This window comes from Rattus norvegicus, chromosome 7, assembly GCF_021556685.1.
Source record: "Rattus norvegicus strain SHRSP/BbbUtx chromosome 7, alternate assembly SHRSP_T2T, whole genome shotgun sequence".
NCBI classification, from domain to species: domain Eukaryota; kingdom Metazoa; phylum Chordata; class Mammalia; order Rodentia; family Muridae; genus Rattus; species Rattus norvegicus.
Window position 1 is genome coordinate 102,193,355 of NC_141540.1, and position 12,222 is coordinate 102,205,576.

At 41.2% G+C, this 12,222-nt stretch overlaps 1 protein-coding gene across 7 annotated transcripts in view; it reads right to left on the reverse strand.

Annotated features, from left to right (window-relative positions):
• Positions 1 to 12,222, reverse strand: part of A1bg (alpha-1-B glycoprotein) — a 149,027-nt gene that overhangs the window by 58,448 nt on the left and 78,357 nt on the right. For 2 of the 7 annotated variants that reach the window (XM_087555530.1, XM_087555528.1), the window contains one exon: positions 10,767 to 10,917. The exons of the other annotated variants lie outside the window; for them this stretch is intronic. The gene's annotated coding sequence lies outside the window, so the exon portion shown is untranslated. The remainder of the gene's footprint in view (positions 1 to 10,766; positions 10,918 to 12,222) is intronic. 7 annotated transcript variants of the gene reach the window in all.

Consider the following 12,222-nt stretch of genomic DNA (forward strand, 5'->3'; position numbering starts at 1 on the left):
ACACCTATGGTCACTTGATTTTTGACAAAGGAGCCAAAACCATCCAATGGAAAAAAGATAGCATTTTCAGCAAATGGTGCTGTTTCAACTGGAGGTCAACATGTAGAAGAATGCAGATCGATCCATCCTTATCACCCTGTACAAAGCTTAAGTCCAAGTGGATCAAGGACCTTCACATCAAACCAGACACACTCAAACTAATAGAAGAAAAACTAGGGAAGCATCTGGAGCACATGGGCACTGGAAAAAATTTCCTGAACAAAACACCAATGGCTTACGCTCTAAGATCAAGAATCGACAAATGGGATCTCATAAAACTGCAAAGCTTCTGTAAGGCAAAGGACACTGTGGTTAGGACAAAACGGCAACCAACAGATTGGGAAAAGATCTTTACCAATCCTACAACAGATAGAGGCCTTATATCCAAAATATACAAAGAACTCAAGAAGTTAGACCGCAGGAAAACAAATAACCCTATTAAAAAATGGGGTTCAGAGCTAAACAAAGAATTCACAGCTGAGGAATGCCGAATGGCTGAGAAACACCTAAAGAAATGTTCAACAGCTTCCTGGTTGCTGCCGCTGCAGAGAGCCCGTGGGCAGCACCCCGCGAGCAAACTTGAGCCCCGGGACCACAGGTAAGACCAACTTGTCTGCTGCAAGAGAGCTGCCTGTTGAGATCTGGACACACAGAGGCAGAGTTCATCTAGGACTGGGCACGTCCTGTGTTTGCCGGAGGTCCCACGCCCGCGGATCCCAGCCCGCAGCAGCTCTCTGCTCCCAGACACCTAAAGAAATGTTCAACATCTTTAGTCATAAGGGAAATGCAAATCAAAACAAACCTGAGATTTCACCTCACACCAGTGAGAATGGCTAAGATCAAAAACTCAGGTGACAGCAGATGTTGGCGAGGATGTGGAGAAAGAGGAACACTCCTCCATTGTTGGTGGGATTGCAGACTGGTAAAACCATTCTGGAAATCAGTCTGGAGGTTCCTCAGAAAATTGGACATTGAACTGCCTGAGGATCCAGCTATACCTCTCTTGGGCATATAACCAAAAGATGCCTCAACATATAAAAGAGACACGTGCTCCACTATGTTTATCGCAGCCTTATTTATAATAGCCAGAAGCTGGAAAGAACCCAGATGCCCTTCAACAGAGGAATGGATACAGAAAATGTGGTAAATCTACACAATGGAATATTACTCAGCTATCAAAAACAACGACTTTATGAAATTCGTAGGCAAATGGTTGGAACTGGAAAATATCATCCTGAGTGAGCTAACCCAATCACAGAAAGACATACATGGTATGCACTCATTGATAAGTGGCTATTAGCCCAAATGCTTGAATTACCCTAGATCCCTAGAACAAACGAAACTCAAGACGGATGATCAAAATGTGAATGCTTCACTCCTTCTTTAAATGAGGAAAAAGAATACCCTTGGCAGGGAAGGGAGAGGCAAAGATTAAAACAGAGACTGAAGGAACACCCATTCAGAGCCTGCCCCACATGTGGCCCATACAGATACAGCCACCCAATTAGACAAGATGGATGAAGCAAAGATGTGCAGACCGACAGGAGCCGGATGTAGATCGCTCCTGAGAGACACAGCCAGAATACAGCAAATACAGAGGCGAATGCCAGCAGCAAACCACTGAACTGAGAATAGGTCCCCCGTTGAAGGAATCAGAGAAAGAACTGGAAGAGCTTGAAGGGGCTCGAGACCCCAAAAGTACAACAATGTCAAGCAACCAGAGTTTCCAGGGACTAAGCCACTACCTAAAGACTATACATGGACTGACCCTGGACTCTGACCCCATAGGTAGCAATGAATATCCTAGTAAGAGCACCAGTGGAAGGGGAAGCCCTGGGTCGTGCTAAGACTGAACCCCCAGTGAACTAGACTATGGGGGGAGGGCAGCAATGGGGGGAGGGTTGGGAGGGGAGCACCCATAAGGAAGGGGAGGGGGGAGGGGGGAGGGTGATGTTTGCCCGGAAACCGGGAAAGGGAATAACACTTGAAATGTATATAAGAAATACTCAAGTTAATAAAAAAATTTTTTGTGTGTGTGTGTGTTCTACTCTACTAATTTATTCTGGTCCTAGTTTTTAATGCTGGTCAAATCATTTTAATTGGCTCCAACTTACAGATTGAAAAGTACTGAAACTTCAAAACAAAGTTAGTTTATATTTGTATGTAGCATTCTTAGAAGAGAACTATGTAATCAATTCTTATGAAACTCTGCCTTATTACAATACACAGAAGTATCTTTTATTTTTTTCATCTGTCTTGAACATTTATTGAGTGTGTAACTTTATTAATGAACACTTTGTAGGAAGGAAATTCAAGTCTTGATAATTTTCCAGCCCCACCTCTGGCAAACGGCCGAGTGTGGGAAGAGTCCAGGACATTTTGTATATTTCACACCCTACTTTCCTATGATGTGTGGATCCCTGGTTCTAAGGTGACCAAGTGTTCTGAAACAAAAACCAAGACACATTCTGCATAGGAACATAGTATGTGAAATGAAAATTCTGTTGTTTTAAAAATAAATATTATGTGGGACACACGCATCCATATCTCTTCTATGGGCCCTAGACTTGTGGGGCTCCCTTAAAAGACAGATCTAAGGAATGCATGCCACTGCCCACATCTCTAACTCAGAAGCAATCTGCAATTGTTTGCTATGTGATATATAAATTTAGTTTCCTCCAAGGGACTCTTACTGGGAAACAAACTACTCTTTGCAATGGTATCTTTTATTTTCCTGTATAATTGTCTTCTTGGAGGCTTATTGTCGCTGACTGCTAAACTAGGCTTACTCCTGGAAGCTTTTAGCTTCTGTACAATCTAATTTGGAACTAGAATGTTTTCAACCTCCAAGACTTGTTGCTGAATAAGCTGACACTTTCTAGTTGATTCAACTCAACTATTGTGGCGCACACAGCCTTCCAACCTGATTGATTCAATCTGGCCTCTCTCTCTCTCTCTCTCTCTCTCTCTCTCTCTCTCTCTCTCTCTCTCTCTCTCTCTCTCTTTCTCTCGCTCTGCTTCTTCTGAATTGTTCTGCTTGACCTCATACTAACTTTGGCAATATGTTCTAATATATTTTCTCCTTTCCATTCTGTTTTCTCTAGCGTCTAGCTTTTTCTCTCTTCAACCTGTCTGTACAGAGTTGATCATCAGGTCTTTTCTCTCCTCACATCTGAATCTCTAGTGCAGTGACCAAAACACTGAAAGTGGTAACATTTCATAGTCTTTTGTAATAAACAAATGCCAAGTCATGTCAAATATTAAGAAAACTGATCATCACAATTCTAGTACTTGATATTTGTTTGACCCCATAACCCTTTCTATCACCATGTGACAGTACACTGAAAGATTTATAGCAAATCAAATCATGCTGCTGACTAGTGCATCACCATATTAGACACACTACATTTTAACTAATTCAATAATAAAATGGGAAAATACACACATACTAAAATGTCCACTGGAAGCCTTCATGAGAGCATAAAACTATGTTATGAAATTCCAATGCTTAAAGAAGAGAGCCTTCATGAGAAATATGATCCTGTCATTCTTTCCTAATCCTCTAAGGGAAACTCTTGCTAGAACATGTCTCCATTTTCTTTTCCCAACCCTCTTTTCACCTTAGTGTTTTATGTTGGAGGTCGCCATTTTCCCTCAATGTAGACAGCCTCTCAGTCTAGAAAAATCCTCCTTCTCTAGTCACATAGTTTGTGGGCCTTCCCCATCTTGCATTCTTAGAGGAGGAAATTCATTTCTCACAGATTGACAGTACCTGAATCAGTACAGGGACTGTGTCTGATTCATCTCACCATCCCCAAGCCAATTTCACAGAGCTGTTCATGAGAATCAACAAGGACAGCTCTTCCTTTGCAGAAATAGCACCATGCCCTCTTACTGGCTGTTGAACAATGGGTGAGAGTGGCCTATGTTGGCCATTGTCACATTGCAGTGTGGAAACATTAGCCATGGGATGACTTTGTGAGGTAGAAAATGGTATTATTCCTCATAATAGGTCATAGCAACCACAATCCTAGGGGCATGTTGGACTACTCTATCATTGATCCTTAATCTCTAAGGTGTTTCCAGAGATGTCTAGAGCTGTCAATGTTGTGTGAATGAACCAGTATTCCTCCACTTGGAAAATCTCTAGTCCAACAAAGATAACATTTGCAGATGATCATTTATACAGAGTTTTGAGACAGGGTCTCTATGTATCCTTGACTTTCCTAGAACTTACTCTACAGACCAGTAATTTGCCTTCTAATTTATGATACTCTCCTTTCTATGCATTCTAAATACTGGGATTATATGCATTAGCAACCATACCTGTTCACAGAGTTCTTTAAATGATAAGATGAAAAAAAAGAAACTTCTGAAGTGACTTCTATGTGAGCCATAGCTATGTCTGATATATTTATGAATATAAGCTCATTAGTCAGTAGTCAGGATATCCCACCGATAAAGTGACCAAGGTTCAGACAAGAGAGGAAGCTAGATTAAGATCTCACACCTATAGAATAGGGGCAACTCAGGTCTGACGAATGGAGCCTCATGCTTTTTCCACTCCTTACTTTTGGAGAGCTAACTTGTAAAATTCCACTCCGGTCTCTTGATTAAATCTCCATGGAAACTTACCCTTGACTTTTATGATCCAAGGCAAAATGACAAATGACTAGAAGGAAATAACAAATCATTTCTAATCATCTCTAAAGCTGTAGCTGCTCCAATGACTTTCTGGGTGGAAGCAGCAATCGGAGGACAGGATAAAACCTGGCTGAGTAACATCAGTAAGGATAACAGAGCAGAAAAGGCAATGGCCATATAAGGAATACTTGGAGGTCCTGGAGAGTGAGGCCTCAGAGCACGCTCAGTGAGAGGCATTAACATTTCATGTTAGGTCTCCTTATCAGTCTAGACACCTTGAGGCCACTTGGAGACATTTTCAGGTTATCAGTTTGGCAATCTTTTCCTGGAGGGAGAACATTTGGGGATTCTCAGAAAAGAATGGAAGCTCAGAGATGATTAGGAAGCTTATTGCCACTTATTGGAGAGAACTCTCTCTCTGTCTCTCTGTCTCTGTCTCTGTTTCTGTCTCTCTGTCTCTGTCTCTGTGTCTCTCTTTGTCTCTGTGTCTCTGTGTCTCTGTCTCTGTCTCTGTCTCTGCCTGTCTCTCTGTCTGTGTGTGTGTGTGTGTGTGTGTGTGTGTGTGTGTGTGTGCACCTGCACAAGCTCACATGTGTCTATGTCTCTCTGACTATCTTTCTCTTTCTGTCTTTCTTCTTTCTCATTGCAGCTCTCGGCTAGTTCGCTTATAGCTTCACAGATCTATATTTCCATCCTACCAGTGTGTGGCCGAGTGAGAATATCTCCTTGATCATGACACTTCTTTGACAGCACGTCATAAAATCACACTTTATGATTATTTAAATTGAAAATGTATGTATCATTTAAAAATATTTGTTTGATGATCATATCTTTGTAAATTTGTAACTGGAGCACAGCGTTGGACAAAAATCTATGGAATTGATAAATGAGTGACAGCCAACCTCTTTTTTCCTCCCATGAAGTAAGGTTATTTAGCCTCTGTGTTGCTCTTGCCCTCAGCTTTGCCATTGACTTTCATAATTGGGAGGGATCTTAGGTAACCTTTTTTCTAAAGCACTCAAGATTCAGAACTGGGTTGTGACTCAAATTAGTTAAGTTAATACTGAGATCCTCAGGGAGGAGTGTGTATCAGAGCAGTAGCATTTTTAAAAGCATATGATCAGCATCATTATTTGTTTTCCTGGAAGTTCTCTCAGAGTGTTGTGAGCTCTCATTCCTCTGTATCCTGGTACTCAACTTTTCATATTTTTTATAACAATCTTCTCCTTTTATTTCCTCCTTTTATCTCCTCCCCTGTCCCATTTTTGTCCTTATTATTGCTGTTTTTTCCCTAGCTGCAGGGAACAAATTTCATGTCCTGCAGGAATCTCCTGTATGTTTGCAGTTGGAGTACGTAAGGAAACCCAGACTTCTCCTATCACATTAAGCCTTCTATTTTAAGGTGCGGCATTTGAAATGATTAATGAATCTAGAATTTAAATTTACATGCAGATCCTTGCTGTACCAACCTTAGCTCACACTAAGTGAGGTTTCCTTAGTTCCTAGGCTGGAACTTAATGCGCAATACATAGTCTGGCGATGAATGTGCTCTCAATCGCTGAATTTATATCTTCTCCTCCATAAGAATTAAATGTCCCTGCTCCTGTTAGACTGATAAATATTCAAAAGTCTGACTGCAGATAAAGGTAGGACTGGCCTGATGTGGTAAATGTGTTTCTAAAGAATTAGATTGAATTACTTTTAAATGTGCTAAGAAGATTGCTATTTAAAGGGCTCAATTTAGTGGATCTTTTCATGAAGCAGAGAATGTGATTACAAAAGCAAGCATTGCTTATCCCTATCAGCCTCTAAGGCTGCTAGAGCCATCAGAGCCTCAGGGCATTGGGTGTATCTGCTGGTGATGAGGGACAAGTGCCCATCAGTTTTCCCTGGATTTCAGAGAAGATGAAGCAAAAGGTGGGGATGTTAGCCTAACTTCTAGGGAACCTGGAAGACAGAGTTTGACCTCTGACTACAGAGCTGTCTCATGGACATCACTCTTCTGAAACAGCATCTTCTTTTGCTCCAAGGACATCTAGTATAGATACATTATCCATGAAATTACTGTGTCAGAATGTCAGGATTGGAAGGGATTCTAATTCAAACCTTTATGGTATGACTAAGGAAAAGAAGGTCCAGGTGGTAAGGAACCTGGCCAACATGGAAAAAAAAACTACTGATAAACTGGACTACAAACAGACCTTAGGACTCAGACCAGGGTTCTGTGTATTTGTGGACTGATTTTCTGGTACTGAGTTTACTAAGTCCAAGATTCAGATTCACTTGTTATATACAGCATCTGAAATGACAATGTAAACTATAGAATCAAAAATCTATAATTTAGTATAAACACATATATAAAATGTCAGTGACTTTATACTTCCTCTGGGTACCTCAGTTTCTTTAACTTCAAAATATATAACCATAGTAGAAGCAACTTTAAAGTGTGGGTATTTTTCTTATGAAGGGATGCCCATCGGAAACTTGTAAGAGAGCCAGAGGCTTAGAGACTCATTAGTAATGACGTTCATGATGATGACAATAATGATTGAGGCTGGATTAGAATCCACTTTTAATCTTGACTTTCTATCATATAATAATTTTAGGAACAATTCATCCATACTAGATTTCTGAAAAGCAAAATAGCATGTTGTTTCAGAAAAGTGATGCCAAAGAGATGTATTCGGAGGTCAGAATCTCTCTTCCATGATGATGGTGGTGGTGGTGGTGGTGGTGGTGGTGGTGCTGTTGCTGCTGCTGCTGCTGTTGCTTTTCAATGTAATGATAGATCCTTTTATAACTCCTTTGTTATTCTTCCCTTTCTTAGGTAAAAGGAGTACATGTTTATTTTCTTTCCTCTGAAAACAGCCATGAGTAAATTTTGTTTGGCACTTAATTCAAAATCGGAAAAACAAACCGAAATAACTCTCTAGAAAGGCTTTTTTAACACTTGAGTATAACAGAGAGAAAAAGTGCTACTTTTAAATTTAAGACTTAAGTTGATGCTCATGTTCCCAATCCAATTGAGGTGATGTCTCGCCCCTGCATTAGAAAAACTACTGGAGAGATTTGTTTGCTGTGCCTGTCCCAGTTATCTTCTCACCTCTGACTAAGAGTAAACAAACCTGGAAGCCTCAAATTTACAGCTGACGAAGAAGAAGGAGGAAGAGGAGGAAAACGTGGAGGAAGAGGAAAGGGAGAAGGAGAGGAGGAAGAGAAGGAGGAAAAGAAAAGGGAGGAGGAGAAGGAAGAAGAGAGGAAGGAGGAAGAGAAAGAGAGGAAAGAAGAGGAGGAAGAGGAAGAGGAGGAGGAGAAGAAGAAAAAGAAGAGGAAGAGGAAGAAGAAGAGGAAGAGGAAGAAGAAGAAGAAGAAGAAGGAGGAGGAGGAGGAGGAGGAGGAGGAGGAGGAGGAGGAGGAGGAGAAGAAGAAGAAGAAGAAGAAGAAGAAGAAGAAGAAGAAGAAGAAGAAGAAGAAGAAGAAGAAGAAGAAAAGAAGAAAGTTGTTTTACTTAAATCCAGTTCCCATCAAAGGTTAGGGAAGCATTCTGTAAATTTCAGTGCTCATACAGCTGATTTCAAACTCATGTTTGGTTCTCTTTCTCTCTCTCTCTCTCTCTCTCTCTCTCTCTCTCTCTCTCTCTCTCTCTCTCTGCTAGCCTTAAATAGATGTAGGACAGAACACAGGAAGTTTTGAATGATCCAGTCCCTAATGCTGTATAGTTCCCAGGTGAGCATACTTTTAAGACTGCTATTTCTTACATAAAAATTTCATTTGGTCTCTATGAATTTTAAAACATGTCTTCAGTTGGTTATTTCCCTATAGAACATTACACACATAGGAGGTACTGGATGGAAATGCCCTGGATCACAAGATTATATTTGATGTATTTGATCATATTTCATATTTGATCTTGTCCATTGTCATTTTGAAGAGCACTAGGACGCATTAAAATCATAAGTAATGACTAAGATATCTTTCCTCCTGGTATCTGGAATACGGCATGGAGAATTAGATGACTCATTGACTCATATGCTACCCATCAACCATATGCCTGTCTTAATAACTGTTCTCTTGCTCTGAAGAAACACCGCGACTTGACAACTTAGAAAAGAAAGCATCTAATATGTGACTTGCTTAGAGTATCCGAGGCTGAGTCCATAACCATTGTAAGCAATAATGCAGGGGAAAAATGCACGAGGCAGGCAAGCATAGTTCTGAAAGCCCATGACCTATCTGCAAGTTGGATGCAGAGAGAGAAGGGGAAGGAAAGAGGGAGAAATGGAAGGATGGAGAGAGAGAGCGAGAGAGCGAGAGAGCGAGAGAGCGAGAGAGCGAGAGAGCGAGAGAGAGAGAGAGAGAGAGATTGAGACTGAGAAACTGCAGACTGGAACTAATGAGAGTTTTGAAACTTCAAAGCTACCCCTAATGACATGCATCCATCAACAAAGCCATGCTGCCCAATTCTTTCTCACTAGTTTGACCAACTGGAGACACACCTGGAAATATATGAGACTATAGGGCTATGCTCATTCAAACCACCACCGCGTCCCAGGATAAGTCTTACCTAGTAATGTCACTGATCACTACGCTCAGTCAATGGCACCATCCCTGCCTGACTCCAGGTACCTCCCAACATTTTCCTGTGCTGTTCTTCACACTGCTTCTCAGATCAGGCCTCTTTCCTAAGCTGTCTTCTAGTTGGTGTTATGGATACCACATTTTTGTGGGTTTGATCTGCTATAGTTTTACAGCAAGGGAACAGGACTGTATGTTCCAGTTTGTCTACATGTGGTTTGCAGATCATTTAACACAAAGGATCTTGTGCAGAGCTTTTCAGAGACTTCTTTAAACAGTCTAACAAGGCATCCAATATAAAGAAAACAACCCCAGGTTTCCATAATTTTTAATTTCCCTCCTTTCCTTTTCTATTCCTTTCTTTCCGCCTTTTTTTCCCTTTCCTTTTCTAATTTTCAAAGGGACATAGAAAAAGATAATTTCAAACCCCCGTGTCACTCTAAGAAAAAGACAGTGTGGAGTAAGGAGCCTAGGGTTGTAGGTAGATAGTCAACTTTTGTCATATACAGGAATTTAAAGAAATGAAAGCAAAATGGACATTTGCAGAAATCCATACATTGTAAGAGCGAGAAAGCTCGAGGACATGGAACAAAAGGATGGTCATCATACATGGACACCAGGGAGCCTTTCAATGCTGCAATCACTTCTTAAAGGATATATTCACAAATTAGAACCACAAAGATTTGCTTGGCATCCTCAGGATGGCTAAATCACTCACCTTTCTCTTACAGTCCATCCTCCATTACAGTTTTCTATACACTCAGCCCCTTCCCACATGTACATGATCCACACTAATCGGGGAATAGTCTTTGTCTTTTCCTGGCACAATCTTCACACTAGGAAGTGACTGAGAAACATGTATCCATCCCTGAGGATCAGATTTCATCCCAGGTTAGTGGATCTTGTCTTGCCTCAGGACACTCTTCCTATCTGGTCCACCTTCATGGACACACGCCCAACACTGTATCCGCATACTTCAAAGTGCTTGCTGGATGCAATAAACAAGTGAACTCTGGTGAGGGGGCTAAGAAGACTAGACCTCAGAGTTATATTTTAGTAATCTTTATTCGTGAAATGATTTTTATTTAGTCAGTATAACGCAATATGCCCAGCAAGAAGAAGTGTATGACACACAGTACTATATGAGACAATATTGCTCAGGACAATGAAATTTGTGAAAATGTTTGCAAGACAATGGAGCTCCGTTATTGCTTATATTGAGTATGTCAGAAGGATTAGATGTGCTGGGGGGAATCCACTATTCCTATAATTTTTCTAGCATCTTCTTTTTTGGTTACATATGACTGTGTAGCCATAGTGGTGAATTTTAAAAAGGCTATCTTAGTGGGTTGATGAAGGTAGAAAAGTATTATAAGCCAAAGCATACAAAATTTCTTCAGGTGGTGTCTACACTTCGACCCCTGTCCTCTTTTGAGCAAAGTTGGATCCCAGGAGAAAAGTTAAAAAGAAATGAATGCAAACTACAATTTTAGGTTAAAAGGTTGTACCTGGAGCACAGACTGACTAGGTATCAGTCTGGGGAAGAACAGTTTTCCTCCACCAAAGCCATCCTTCTACTGCTTCCTGTTCATGAACTCTCTGTGTACTACTGGCTTTCTCCGTTCCAGTGTGTCCTTCAGACTGTTCCAAGTGATGTTTCTGAAATGTAAGTCCAGTTGATTTGCTGTGGTCTTTCTCACCACCAGTTGTTCATTGCTTCAAAGCTGAAGCTTGCCAGCCTGTACCACTGCTTGTCCCTGCTTTTGCCACTTCCGGTCATAAAGGGGCAACTCTCGTCCCATCTCTGCATCTTTGGAAAAGCTGTCTTCTGGATGGAAGCTATTCCTCCTCTCCTTATTCTCCTCTCCTTGTCTGTGTGACCAAGTGACTCACCTTACACTGTGGCTAAAGCAGGACCTTCCCCAAACAGCCACCCCTCACACCTCTCCTTCCAGGCATCTCTGCCTATGGATCTGCCCTCTCCCTAGCTGATAGAGCTTGTTTGTTTGTGTGTGTCTGCTTGTTTGGCAGACACTCGTGAGCCTGGTTTAGAGTGGGTGACAGAAATGCTTAATGGCTGAATCAGCTCAGGTAAGTGAATGTGTCTAGGCTGTAGAATGAGCTGATTAATCTTGTTAAGAAACACATTGGTTCCCAAGAGAAAATCTCTGTTTGAGCAAGTTCATATTATGAACTAGATCTAGGATATGTGGTAGGTTTGTTGCGGTGTTATAATTGTGCTCACAAAATGTGAGACTTCATGGAGCTGAGCAACTTGACTGGATTAGAAATGATTACACACTACCCGGCTAAAACCAAAAGGCAGCAAATAACTTTTCACAGGGAGTATTAGCAGCCTCCTTCTTGAAGTGTCGTGAGAGAAGTGCACATAAATTGTCAGTGGTCTTCAGGTAACATTTTCAGATGGCTCCTGGTACTTGTGTGTCAGTCACTCTGATTCAGAGATCAATGGTCCCTGCTCTCTCTCCCTGCCTTCCTATCTTATATATAGATAAAAAAATCTGGATACATGACAGGTAAGAAAAAGATGTTTCTGTTCCATGTCCTTTGCTTAAAGAACAAACTTCTTTATTCCAGCTTCCTCCTCTCACCTTGGGTTGAGCTGTGTTCCTTTAGCTGTGGTTTCACAGTATGGAACCCTTCTCTTTTGTAGATGTGTCTTATTGGGTAAGGTTGATTTACTGATACAGATTTGTACCTTCTGCTTTCTTCCTCTGGTGGGGAACAAACAATGTAAGGATTGGGCCACACTCCCAGTAGCTCGTGTACGGTCAGGCACATGGTCAGTGTACCTGGCAGAGTGAGTTGGTACATGAAAGTTCTGATCGTACACCATGTATATGTCGAAGTGACCATATGAATGTGAAATGGGAAGCTGGAAATGTGAATGGACAGGTGTGTAAATGGTTGCTCATGTGAACATATACATTTTTGCTCCATTTT